The 13,688-nt window shown below is 48.6% G+C and overlaps 1 long non-coding RNA gene across 1 annotated transcript; it reads right to left on the bottom strand.

The window, feature by feature from the left end:
- Positions 1-253: 253 nt before the first annotated feature.
- Positions 254-13,434, bottom strand: LOC143694466 (uncharacterized). Its single transcript, XR_013182951.1, has 3 exons — positions 13,304-13,434; positions 12,217-12,319; positions 254-1,115 (listed from the first exon to the last, which is right to left on the bottom strand). It is a non-coding gene; the product is annotated as an uncharacterized LOC143694466 (long non-coding RNA).
- Positions 13,435-13,688: the final 254 nt, after the last annotated feature.

Raw genomic sequence — 13,688 nt, 5'->3', positions numbered from 1 at the left:
TACAGGTTTGTGGAGGCCAACATCCACCTCTCACACGAAACAACACAATGTGGACACGCTGCTGTTTTTAAGGTAAAAAGGGAAGTTTGTTTTTTGACTTTAACATTTACAGACTTCTAAAAGCACCAGTGGATCGGAGGGTGGAAGTGCCACCTCTCCAATGACACTGGACAAACCAACAGTTTATCATTTTTTTTATTCCATAAAAGAATGTGAAACAATAAGTTACTTACATAAAGTGTGTGACAAAGTTCGTTACAAGAATGGAAACATCAGAAGGCTCAGAAAATCTTAAAAAATCAGGGTGACATCCGCCCAGAGCTGGAGAACTGCACTCAGGGCACCCAGATCAGGCTTTTCCCAGATTTCCTTGACTGCTGTTTTGTGTGGCTCTGAGCTGCTCCAGGACTCCAGGCTCCATTCCCGGGGTTCCAGCCCCGCTCCAGGCCGGGAGCAGCTCCTGGCACCGCTGGATTCCTCCCTGACAGATCTCCCTCTTTGCAATATTGGCTGTTAGACACTTTTCTCCCCCTGAATCTTGTGTCTCCCAGCAGGAATCCGCACGGGGATGCTCGGGGTGAATTCCACAGGCGATTCCCAACAGGAATTTTCACGGAGTGAGCCCTGGAGGAAGCTGTGCCATCCCCGGAGGTGTCCGAGGCCGGGCCGGACGGTGACTGGGGCTGTGCCCTCCCTGCATCCCACTGAGGGGAGCTCTAATCCCAGCAATGAGCGCTCAGCCTGCCCGGGCTCACCATTTACCGCTTTGATCCTTATTTGTCATTTTTATCGTTATTTCCTGTGGCAACGGGACCGGGGCTGAAGGTCTGAAAGTGCCAGAGGGCAGGGATGGATGGGATTTGGGAACTGGGAATTCCTGGCTGGGCTGGGATGCCCAGAGCAGCTGGGGCTGCGCCTGGATCCCTGGCAGTGCCCAAGGCCAGGTTGGACACTGGGGCTTGGAGTGCCTGGGACAGGGGGAGGTGTCCCCAGGGTGGCACTGGGTAATTCTCAGTGTCCCTTCCAACACAACCCATTCTGTGCCCTACAATCATTCCTGTGAATCTCTGGTGCCTGGGTTTGTTCTGTCAGTCCTTGGAAGCCTCTTGGGTTACCTGATAGAAGAAATTTAATTGTTTGTGGGGTTTTTCCGTCCAGGATTTATATAATATAATATGAGCATAAACATAAATATAAATATGAACATAAACATAAATATAAATGTGACCATAAACTTAAATAAATATAAATATAAATATAAATATAAATATAAATATAAATATAAATATAAATATAAATATAAATATAAATATAAATATAGTATAAATATAAAATATAAATATAAATACAGTACAAATATATGTTATTGTATTAATTATTATTAATTATAAGTAATAAGAATAATAATTATTAAAATATACATGGTTGAATATTATTATAATAATTACTATAAATATAATTATTTCTATAAATATGAATTGTGGGAACTCAGCACATCGTTCCCGATGTCCAGAGATGCCAGCTGTCTGTCTCTGCCCCGACAATGAATATTAATATAAATATAAATATAGTATACCTATAACTATAAATATAAATATGAATATAGTATAAATATAGAAATATAAATATAGTACAAATATATGTTATTGTATTAATTCTTATTAATTATAGGTAATAAGATTAATAATTATTAAAATATACATGGTTGAATATTATAATAATAATTATTATAAATATAATTATTTCTATAAATATGAATATAAATATAGCATACCTATTAATATTAATATTAATATAGTATAAATATATACTTATAAAATATAAATATAAATATAGTACAAACATATGGTTTTGTATTAATTATTATTAATTATTTAATAAGATTAATAATTATTAAAATATACATGTTGAATATTATAATAATAATTATTATAAATATAATTATTTCTATAAATATGAATATGAATATAAATATTGTGTATAATTCTATTATTTTGTATATTATTATATATTATTTTTATATTATGTATTTATATAATATATGCTATATATTAACATAATATAATGTCATTTATATATACATATAACAATATATTTCTATAAATAATTCCCGGAACAATCCACTCTGCCTTGGCAGGGACATTGTCCCCTTGGTGTCCCCTTGGTGTCCCCTCAATGCCACCAGTGCCTGGTGACAGCGATTATGGAATTCCTGGCAGGAGGGACCTGGCACACAGTGCTGGATGTCCTCAATTCCAGCAGCCACAGAACAAACTCCAGCAGCCCTTGGTGTGCAGGGGCTGGGATTTGTCCAGCCCTTCCAGAGGATGCTGGGTGTGGGGCTGGGATTCTCCTGGGCTGGGTCGGGTACCCTGAGTTCCAGGGGGGTTCCAGAGCTGGGAATTCTGTGCCAGCCCCTTGGAAACCTGGTCCTGGTGGGGAACTCCTTGGCACAATAAATAGTTTTAGTGGTTGGAGATGAAAGTTACATTTGCTCTGCTGGAACAACTTAAAAATGGCACATTCCTCCCTCTAGGTGTCCTAAAAATGGGATTTTTGTTCTGCAGGGTCTCTCCAGAGCTCAGAGCTCAGAGCCCCTGGCAGGGCCTGAAGGGGCTCCAGGAGAGCTGGAGAGGGACTGGGGACAAGGGATGGAGGGACAGGAGCCAGGGAATGGCTCCCAGTGCCAGAGGGCAGGGATGGATGGGACACTGGGAATTGGGAATTCCTGGCTGGGCTGGGATTCCCAGAGCAGCTGGGGCTGCCCCTGGATCCCTGGCAGTGCCCAAGGCCAGGCTGGAGCAGCCTGGGATGGTGGGAGGTGTCCCTGCCATGGCAGGGGTGAATTGGGGTGATTTTGAAGGTCACCCCAAACAAAACCAATCTGTGACTCCAGACTTTCTAAAAAGCAAGAACAGTTCTTGTTCTCTGCAAACCACTCGGTTTCCATTGACTCCACGTGGATTTGGCCCCACCAAGGCCCTCTGGCCTCACTAGGACCTGTCTGAAGGGTGGAGACCACATTTAACCCCAGGTAACTCCTTTCTTCTCGGGCTGCCTTCCAGTTCTACATTTTCAGGTATTCTCTGACATTTGAAAACAGCTGTGCTCCTCCAGAGCAGAAACACAAACCCAGGGAATGTCACCCCATTCCCAGAGCCCCTGCTGACAGCCCAGGGTGGCAAAAACATCACCCAGGACAAATCTTCCCCTGGAAGCACCTAAGGCGTGCCTTGGCTGTGGGGTATTGGCCTTACCCCACATTAAAGGTTAATTTTCCCTCCATTATTGGATGGAATTGCAGCAGCCCCACGTTTCCTGGCAGCTCCTTTATCTGAGATGCTCAAGAGCAGCTCTGCAATGATTTGTGGCCATCACATGCTTGGTGCTGGGCTATTTCTGGATCCTTATCCGTGGCCAGCAGTCCCAGCTCCAGGGTGGCAGTGGATGGGTGGCAGGGACGGGCACAGCAGAGGTGCCAAGGCAGTCAGGAGCACCCCCAGGGCCTGGCAGGGACTCCAGCAGGGCATTTCATGAATCTGGGGACATTTCTTCCATGGGGGATCTGTGTCCTGGTGTGGGGATATCCATGGGATGCACCTCATCCATCAGCTGATGAGCCCAGCCCCAGCTCTGCTTTTCCAGCTCCTGCAGACCTTCCAGTGACTCTCCAAAGGAATTTATGGGGAGAGGAGGCTCTGCCTCCTCTGCCCTCAAGCCCAGCCTCATGGAAGGCTGCTCCAGCTCCCAGACCCTTCCCTGGGCAACCCAGACCCTTCCCTGAGTCCAGACCTTCCCTGGGCAATCCAGCCCCTTCCCTGAATCCAGCCCCTTCCCTGAATCCAGACCTTCCCTGGGCAATCCAAACCCTTCCCTGGGCAATCCAGCCCCTTCCCTGAATCCAGCCCCTTCCCTGGGCAATCCAAACCCTTCCCTGGGCAATCCAGCCCCTTCCCTGAATCCAGACCCTTCTCTGACCAATCCAAACCCTTCCCTGAATCCAGACCTTCCCTGAGGAATCCAAACCCTTCTCTGACCACTCCAGACCCTTTCCCTGGGCAATCCAACCCTTCCCTGAGGAATCCAGACCCTTCCCTGAATCCAAACCCTTCCCTGGGCAATCCAACCCTTCTCTGACCAATCCAGACCCTTCCCTGAATCCAGACCCTTCCCTGAATCCATACCCTTCTCTGACCATCCAGACCCTTCCCTGAATCCATACCCTTCTCTGACCAATCCATACCCTTCTCTGACCAATCCAGACCCTTCCCTGAGGAATCCAGACCCTTCCCTGAATCCAGACCCTTCTCTGACCATCCAGACCCTTCCCTGAATCCGGATCCCCTTCCCTGGGCACTCCACAGGTGCTGGGGGTGGCACAGTGCCCTCCCCTCTCCAGCCCCTTTGTCCCAAAATCAGGAGTTTCCCTTTGGAAGCTGCTCTGGTCCCAGAGGGCACTTCAGGGTGGATCCTTTGCTGGAAACCACTTTAATGTGGTTTTATTTTATTTCCACCAGGAGAACAGAGATCTTGGAGAGCAGTGCCCAGTTCATGGCACGCTCCCATCCCAGCTCCCTTGTCCCAGGGCACTGCCCCATCCTGCTGGAATTCAGAGCAATCCATGATGGGGAAATGGGAAAGACAATGCCAAAGGCAGGCAGCAGGGCTGTGGGAGCTGGGACAGCCCAGGGATGGGGCTGCTCAGTCCTGTCCCACCTGGAGCAAGGACTCACAGCCCTCCCTCTGCCTGGGATGGGAGGGGAGCAGAGCCAGCACCTCAACCCGAAAACACCCCAAAATCCTGGGCTTTGAGTCTGCTCTGCAATGTTGTAGTTGGCCAAATATAGCTTTCCTGTAGTGAGGAATATCGATGGATCTCATCTGACTGTGCCCAAAATAACCTCTCCAATGTGCTGAGCGTGGATTTTCTGTCAGGAACTGGAGCAGGGATTTCACTGAGCCCCACTGTGGGCACAGGGAACTCACAGCTCACCCCAATCCCATGGGCAGGGCTGGATCCCAGGATCCCAGCTGGCTCCAGGCCACCCAACCCAGTGTGGAACCCCCCAGGGCAGGCACAGGCACAGCCTGGGGCCAGGAGTGTGGTATTTGAGAGGTGCCTCGTGCTAGGAAGGAAGTGGTGAATTTTCTTTATGTTCTTAGAAGGCTAATTTAATTATTTAAATAAATACTAATATATAATTATTCAAATTATTAAATATATATATATATAAAATATAATTATATATTATTTAAATTATATATAGATAATATATATAATTATATAATTATATCCATTATTTATATATGGATAATATGCTTAAGTATATAATAATATATATTATTTATATTATATATAAATAATAATATATTATTATATTAATTTTTAAAAATAATTTATTATTTTAGAATATTACTTTACATATTATTATATTTAAATATATTTTATTCATTAAATAGGTTTTTAATAATTAATAATTTATTATTTAATTAATTGTTTATTTATTTAAATTATTATAAAATAAAATATTTATAATGTAATTATTTATAAATTTAAATTATTAATTAATTATTTAATTAATTTATTGATTAAATTATAATTGCTTATAAATATTATTTAAATAATTATTTTAAATATTTTTAAAATATGATTTATATTATATTAAATAATACTAAATTAACTGTACTAAAGAATACAGAAAGGATACCAATAGAAGGTTAGAAAGACATTAATGAAAAACTCGTGACTTTTTTTTTAGAGTCTGACACAGCTTGGCTGTTATTGGCCAATGAGTAAAAACAAATTCACATGAAACCAATAAAACAATTACCTGCTGAATAAACAATCTCTAAACCACATTTTAAAGCAGTAAAACAAGAGAAATAAACGAGATGATATTGTTTTCCTTTTCCCCTGAAGTTTCTCAGCTTCCCAAAAGGAGAAATCTTAGCAAAGAGATTTTTCCAAGAAACATAACAGTAACACAGGAGCGCTCCAGAAACCCTTGGGATCCTGGGGAAGGACAAAATCCCGTGGGAAGGACAAAAGGGGTGGCAGCTCCAGCTCTATTTCCGTGCCACGAGGGTGGCAGATGGTGCTGCTTTTGTGCCTCCCCCTCTGCCCATGTTTAATTACAGCCCAGAAATAGCTGCCTCCGTGCCTTAGGGTCAGCTGCTCCTCCAGCACGTGGGACAGCCAGCGAGAACAAAACCAGATTTTTGTCCCCCTTCCCTGCAGGAAAAAACCCCAGGAATGGTGGCAAAGCCTTTCAGAGAGAGGGGTTCAGTCAGGTTTGTGTTTTACCCTGGTTTTCTCCAGGAAAAAAACCCAGGAATGGTGGCAGAGCCTTTCAGAGATTGGGTTCTGTCAGGTTTGTGTTTTATCCTGGTTTTCTCCAGGAAAAACCCCCAGGAATGGTGGCAGAGCCTTTCAGAGATGGGGGGTCTGTCAGGTTTGTGTTTTATCCTGCTTTTCTCCAGGAAAAAAAAACCAGGAATGGTGGCAAAGCCTTTCAGAGAGAGGGGGTTCTGTCAGGTTTGTGTTTTATCCTGGTTTTCTCCTGGAAAAAACCCAGGAATGGTGGCAGAGCCTTTAAGAGAGAGGGGGTTCTGTCAGGTTTGTGTTTTACCCTGATTTTCTCCCCTTCCCTTCAGGAAAAAAAAAAAAAAAAAAAAAACAGGAATGGTAGCAGAGCCTTTCAGAGGGGGGTTCAGTCAGGTTTGTGTTTTATCCTGGTTTTCTCCCCTTCAGGAAAAAACCCCAGGAATGGTAGCAGAGCCTTTCAGAGATTGGGTTCTGTCAGGTTTGTGTTTTTCCCTGGTTTTCTCCAGGAAAATACCCCAGGAATGGTGGCAAAGCCTTTCAGAGAGAGGGGGTTCTGTCAGGTTTGTGTTTTACCCTGATTTTCTCCCCTTCCCTTCAGGAAAAAAAAAAAAAAAAAAAAACAGGAATGGTAGCAGAGCCTTTCAGAGGGGGGTTCAGTCAGGTTTGTGTTTTATCCTGGTTTTCTCCCCTTCAGGAAAAAACCCCAGGAATGGTAGCAGAGCCTTTCAGAGATTGGGTTCTGTCAGGTTTGTGTTTTTCCCTGGTTTTCTCCAGGAAAATACCCCAGGAATGGTGGCAAAGCCTTTCAGAGAGAGGGGGTTCTGTCAGGTTTGTATTTTACCCTGGTTTTCTCCCCTTCTCTTCAAGAAAAAACCCACAAATGGTGGCAGAGGCCTTCCAGAGGGGAGGCTTCAGTCAGGTTTGTGTTTTACCCTGGTTTTCTCCAGCCACCTGAGGGATTCGGTGGTGCTGGAAGGGCTGTTCCCTATCAGGAGTGTTTATTACACAGAAAAATTCCAGATTTTCTGTCCCATCCCTGCCTGGCAGTGCCCAAGGCCAGGCTGGCCATGGTTTGGAGCAGCCTGGGACACTTAGGGAGTTGTCCTGCCCATGGAATTGGATGGGATTTTATGTCCCTTCCACCCCAATCACTCCAGGATTCTGGTTTGAGGAGACAATAGCTGAGCCTGTGCATCCCTGGGCCCTCCCTGGAAACAATCCCTGTGGAAAAGGAGATCAGCTGGATGTGACAAACCCAGCAATCAAACACCTCCTGCTCTGCCACCACCCCATAAAAAATGGGATCTCCCCCTTCTTCCCTGAGCCTCTGAAGCCTCATTCCAATGGATGCAGCACCCAAAGCTTGGCTTTGGCAGTGAAAGCTGCACCCTGGAGCCTGGCTTGGGAGGGAAATCCTGACTGAGAGCTTCCCCACATTCCCTGCCATGGGGAAATGTGGATTTCAGCCTCATTCCAATGGATGCAGCACCCAAAGCTTGGCTTTGGCAGTGAAAGCTGCACCCTGGAGCCTGGCTTGGGAGGGAAATCCTGACTGAGAGCTTCCCCACATTCCCTGCCATGGGGAAATGTGGATTTCAGCCTCATTCCAATGGATGCAGCACCCAAAGCTTGGCTTAGGCAGTGAAAGCTGCACCCTGGAGCCTGGCCTGGGAGGGAAATCCTGACTGAGAGCTTCCCCACACTCCCTGCCATGGGGAAATGTGGATTCCAGCCAGGATTCAAAGGGGTTTGTGGAGCACTCCTGGCCCCAGGCTGTGCCTGTGCCTGCCCTGGGGGGTTCCACACTGGGTTGGGTGGCCTGGAGCCAGCTGGGATCCTGGCATCCAGCCCTGCCCATGGGATTGGGGTGAGCTGTCAGTTCCCTGTGCCCAAAATGGGGCTCAGTGAAATCCCTGCTCCAGTTCCTGACAGAAAATCCACGCTCAGCACATTGGAGAGGTTATTTTGGGCACAGTCAGATGAGATCCATCGATATTCCTCACTGCAGGAAAACTACTCCTTCTCTGGGAGAAGAAGTTCCAGACCTGGACACAGGGCAGAGCAGGGGGTGGGAGCAGATCCCAGGAACATCCCAGGCTCGGATTCTGCTCCTCCTGCCTGTGCCATTCCCTGGCTCCTGTCCCTCCATCCCTTGTCCCCAGCCCCTCTCCAGCTCTCCTGGAGCCCCTTTGGGCCCTGGAAGGTCTCTGAGGTTTCCCTGGATCCTTTTCCCTCTCCAGGGGAGCATTCCCAGCTCTCCCAGCCCGACTCCAACCTCCTCAGTTTTCCCCCTCAGTTTTTTCCCCTCAGTTTTTCCACCTGGATATGGAACTTTGCTGTTATTCAGCAGAGCAATCTCTCTGTGATTGGGGTTTGATTGATTATTGCTTTTCCTCCATGAATTGCCTCATTAGCGTGTTTGGAGTGCTAATTGGTGCTCTCCAGATTGGGAGGCACAGCCCCACCCTGTGCCTGGCTCTCGCTGCTGGCACCGGCTCCCTCTGCCTGGCCCCATTCCAGGCTGGGCTGTTTTGCTTAAAGGGAAGCAGAAAAACCTGGAGCTGGTTTTCCCCTGGAAAAATGAGGCTCTGATTGCTCTGCCCAGCAATGGCTGAGCTGGGTTTGGCGCAGGCCAGGGGTGGGTTAGGTCTGGCCTTGGCTCTCTGGCTCTGCCATTGATGACACCCCAAGCAAGGCAAGGGCATCATCAGGGATGGTTCTGCTCCTTAAACAGACCCCACTGATTGCAGGGAGTGCAAGGAAAGCAGGGATTCTCCCAGCCAAGGAAAACGTGTTTGCTGTGCTGTCCATCACCCTGCTGCTCAGCAAAGGGAGCCAAGGCCAGACCTGCTGATGTTCTACTGATGCAGCCACCATGAAGCTGAAGAGGACACTTTAAATTATGGGAAATCCCTTTAATATTTAAATTATGGAAAACATCTTTAATATTTTAATTATGGAAAATTGCTTTAATAATTAAATTATGGAAAACCCCTTAATATTTAAATTATGGAAAATACCTGTAATATTTTAATTATGGAAAATCCCTTTAATATTTAAGTTGTGGGAAATCCCTTTAAATTATGGGAAATCCCTTTAATATTTTAATTATGGAAAATCTCTTTAATATTTAAATTATGGGAAATCGCTTTAATAATTAAATTATGGGAAATCGCTTTAATAATTAAATTATGGAAAACCCCTTTAATATTTAAATTATGGGAAACCCCTTTAATATTTAAATTATGGAAAATCACTTAAATATTTTAATTACGGAAAATCACTTTTGATAGGATTTAGGAGAGCTTTGGGAGGATTCCCCATCCCTGGCAGTGTCCCAGGGCAGGCTGGACAGGGCTTGGAGCAGCCTGGGACAGTGGAAGGTGTCCCAGCCATGGCAGGAGTGGCACTGGATGAGGTTTAAGGCCCTTTCCAACCCAAACATCCTGATGTTTTAGGATTCTATGGAATGTGTATGGATAAATTTTCCTCTGCTTATTTAAGATTTTGGTGGGACTGAGAACAACACCTGGAGGAGCAACCTTGCTTCCATTTTTAGTCATGTTGCCTCCCAAATATCTGGGAGTCTCAGGAAACATTTTAAGAGGAGGAGGAGGAGCAAACCATCAGCAGCTGGTTTCCTTCTCCTGGAAGAGGATGAGGAGGAGAGGAAAAGGTGAAGCTGGAGAAATTAGAATGAAGGGAATCCCAATGCACAGGGGATCCATTCCCTGTGAAAACCAGCGTTCCCTGGGCCTCTGAAACTGGGGAATGATTTCCCTGCTGGGGTGGATCCAGGCTGGGAGGGATCACCTCCCACTGCTCCCTGGGGAAGCTGGGCTCTGCAATTCCCTGATTTTGGGAGGAAAATGGAGTCACTGGAGGGTCACAAGGCCGCAGCTCCACCCAGGATGTTCTTGTTCCTCAGCCCTTGGAATCAGGGGCTCCTGACAAGCTTGGAGAGGGCCAAGGCTAACAGAGAGGTGAAATATGGGATCTGTCAGGAGTTTAATTAAAGAGAGAACCGTTCCAGTCCCTCAGCTCGTTTAAAGCCCAGCTCAGGAGGCTCTGCTCTTCTCACAGGTAATTATCCAAGCATTCCCTGCACATATTCCCACCGAAGAGCAGAGTGTGCTCATCCATCACCTGGTTAATGCCAGGGCTGGTGATAAACAGGAACAAGGAGTTAGCAGGGTGAAAATGGGATTGGGATCTGCTCAGCTCCCTCAGCACAAGAGGAGCTTTTCCCAAACCAACCCCAAGAGTTGTTTCAGAGCGGGAAGATTTTACCATATTAAACAATTATTAATAAAATTTAATTAATTGGATAATTAATTTAATTTCGTTTAAACACTTAAATATTTAAATAATGAAATAATCTCTTCCCAGCGCAGAGAGGAAGAGCAAACCCTTCCATGGCACAGGTGAAAATCCAGCATTTCCCTGTGCTCTGTGTCCCTCCTGTGCAGAGCTGGAGGCTCCCCCAGGCTGAGGAACCTCCAGCACCTGGGCTGGGACTGCTTGGGGGAGCTGCTGGGGAGGGAAACGGGGCCCAGCACGGCTGCTGCTCCTGGCAAAGAGCACCTGGAAGCTGTGCCAGGGCCTTGGGGCTCAGCCAGAGCAGAGCCCAGGCTGCCCCAGGAGGGCACCATCCCCTGGGCTGGCAGCTCTCAGCAGGCTCGCCTTGCTCTGGGTCCTGCTCTCCCATTTCAGGGCACAGAAAGCCCAGTTTGGGGGGCACAGACAGCCCAATTTAAGGGGCACAAAAAGCCCAATTTAAAGGGCACAGAAAGCCCAATTTGGGGGGCACAGAAAGCCCAATTTGGGGGGCACAGAAAGCCCAATTTAAGGGGCACAAAAAGCCCAATTTGGAGGGCACAGAAAGCCTGATTTAAGGGGCACAAAAAGCCCAATTTAAGGGGCACAGAAAGCCCAATTTAAGGGGCAGAGAAAGCCCAATTTAAGGGGCAGAGAAAGCCCAATTAAAGGGGCACAAAAAGCCCAATTAAAGGGGCAGAGAAAGCCCAATTAAAGGTGCTTTCCAGCATGGCTGGAAGGTTCCTTTCCCTGCCCATGGAGGGGTGGAAGGAGATGTGTTTAATGCCCCTTCCAACCCAATCCAGTCTGGGATAGAGGGCAAAAAGGGTCCTTGAACCCCACAGCTGCACCCCTGGTGTGGCAGGGGTGGGAATGCAGCAGCAGGGTGGGATGGGATGGGATGGGATGGGATGGGATGGGATGGGATGGGATGGGACGGGATGGGACCCCCAGGCTGTCCTTCAGCTCCTTCCCACCCTGTGCCTCCAGTGAAGGGGGCCCAGTGGGACCCTCAGTGTCCCAGCCCCTGCAGCTCTGGGACCTCCACCCCGGGCAGGGCTGCTCCAGGGGGCTGCAGCTCCACATCCCAATGGCCCCAGGACCCCCAGCCCATCCCAGCCCAGCCCAGGGGGTGCAGCTCCACATCCCAATGGCCCCAGGACCCCCAGCCCAGCCCAGGGGGGGCTGCAGCTCCACATCCCAATGGCCCCAGGACCCCCAGCCCATTCCATCCCAGCTCAGGGGGCTGCAGCTCCACATCCCAATGGCTCCAGGACCCCCAGCCCAGCCCAGGGAGCAGCAGCTCCAGGAGAGGCCACCCTGGCACCCCTGGATCTCAGTCCCGTGGCAGCTCCCAGGGAGCAGGGCTATATTTAGGGTGGGAATGATGTGCATTATGTATGAGGGCACACGTCACAGCAGCCCTAACACGGAAAGGCACTCGCAGTGCTGCTCTCCTGAGGGAACAGGGCTTGGCTCCTTTCTCTGTGCTTCATCCATATGCAAAGCCCCTCTCTGGAGGTAAAAACCTTTTATGCTCATCCATAGGTAATGAGGGACAGAGTTATAAATACCTGATGGTGTTTAGATCTTTCACAAGTTCGTGGCTTAGCTCTTCTCAGGGCTCGAATTTTCTCCTGCCAGCCCCATCCCAGGCTGTTCTCCCTGGAGGGAACACTTGGAGACAGGAAAGTGTTTCATTAATGACTTGTCAGCTCCAAAGGAGTGCTCAGGAGGCTGTTTAATTGGTGTGTGCACGCGGAGGGGCTGGCAGCAGAGGCCTGAACAGCTGAGTCACCCAGGGATGCTTCACGGAGCAGAATGGAGCTGTGGCCCGGCAGGAAAAGCACGTCAGGAGCGCTGCACACCCCTCCCCTGCCTGAGCTCCGAGGTGCAGCTCAGCAATCAGCTTCCCACAGCAGGAGTGCAGGGAACACAGCAGGGATGGCATTGTTCAGGCTGTCCCCAAGGCCGGCCATCCCCTGGCTCCCAGCAGCGATGGATCCAGCGGGCTGGATTGTTCCAGAACACTCTGAGGGCAGAGATGTGCCCAGCTCCCCATGAATCCCTGCTCTCCATGGCCCCAAGTGCCACACGTGTGTGACCCAGGAGGCCCTGCAGGGTGGGGACAGGCCCTGGCACCAGGGAGGGGTCAGGCCCTGCCCACCTTCAGCCAGAGAGCACAGAGCATCTCCTTCCACCTCCCTCCATCTCCTTCCACCTCCTTCCACCTCCTTCCACTTCCTTCCATCTCCTTCCATCTCCCTCCATCTCCCTCCATCTCCCTCCATCTCCCTCCATCTCCTTCCATCTCCTTCCATCTCCTTCCACCTCCCTCCATCTCCCTCCACCTTGTTCCTCCTTCCATTTCCTTCCATCTCCCTCCACCTCCCTCCATCTCCTTCCATCTCCTTCCATCTCCTTCCATTTCCCTCCATCTCCCTCCATCTCCTTCCATCTCCCTCCGTCTCCTTCCACCTCCCTCCACCTCCCTCCACCTCCCTCCATCTCCTTCCATCTCCTTCCATCTCCCTCCATCTCCCTCCATCTCCTTCCATCTCCCTCCATCTCCCTCCATCATCTCCTTCCATCTCCCTCTGTCTCCCTCCGTCTCCCTCCACCTCCTTCCATCTCCCTCCACCTCCCTCCATCTCCTTCCACCTTGTTCCTCCTTCCATCTTCCTCCTCCTTTCATCTCCTTCCATCTCCTTCCCTCCTCCTTCTATCTCCTTCCACTGAGCATCCTCGTTCCACCTCCTTCCACCTTGTTCCTCCTTCCAGTTCCTTCCTCCTTCCATCTCTCTCCACCTCCCTCCTCCTCCCAGCCCAGCCTGTTGTGTTTCCATCCTCTGGGCTGTGGGATTTTGGATGTGGGCTGTGTGCTGTGTGTGTGTGCCAGGCTCCTGGCGCTGTTCCAGCACATGCAGCTGCTCTGGGGACAGAAGGAGAGCAGGGCCAGGGAAATCATTTGGGATGGTGCAGAACCTGCCCGGGGGAAGAGTGGGCAGGGCTGCAGTGACAGCACCACCCAGGTGTTGGTGATGGA

Source organism: Agelaius phoeniceus, chromosome 7 (assembly GCF_051311805.1).
Source record: "Agelaius phoeniceus isolate bAgePho1 chromosome 7, bAgePho1.hap1, whole genome shotgun sequence".
In the NCBI taxonomy this organism is placed as follows: Eukaryota; Metazoa; Chordata; class Aves; order Passeriformes; family Icteridae; genus Agelaius; species Agelaius phoeniceus.
The sequence above is the reverse complement of the archived record's forward strand: the minus strand, read 5'-3'. Positions and strand labels throughout refer to the sequence as shown.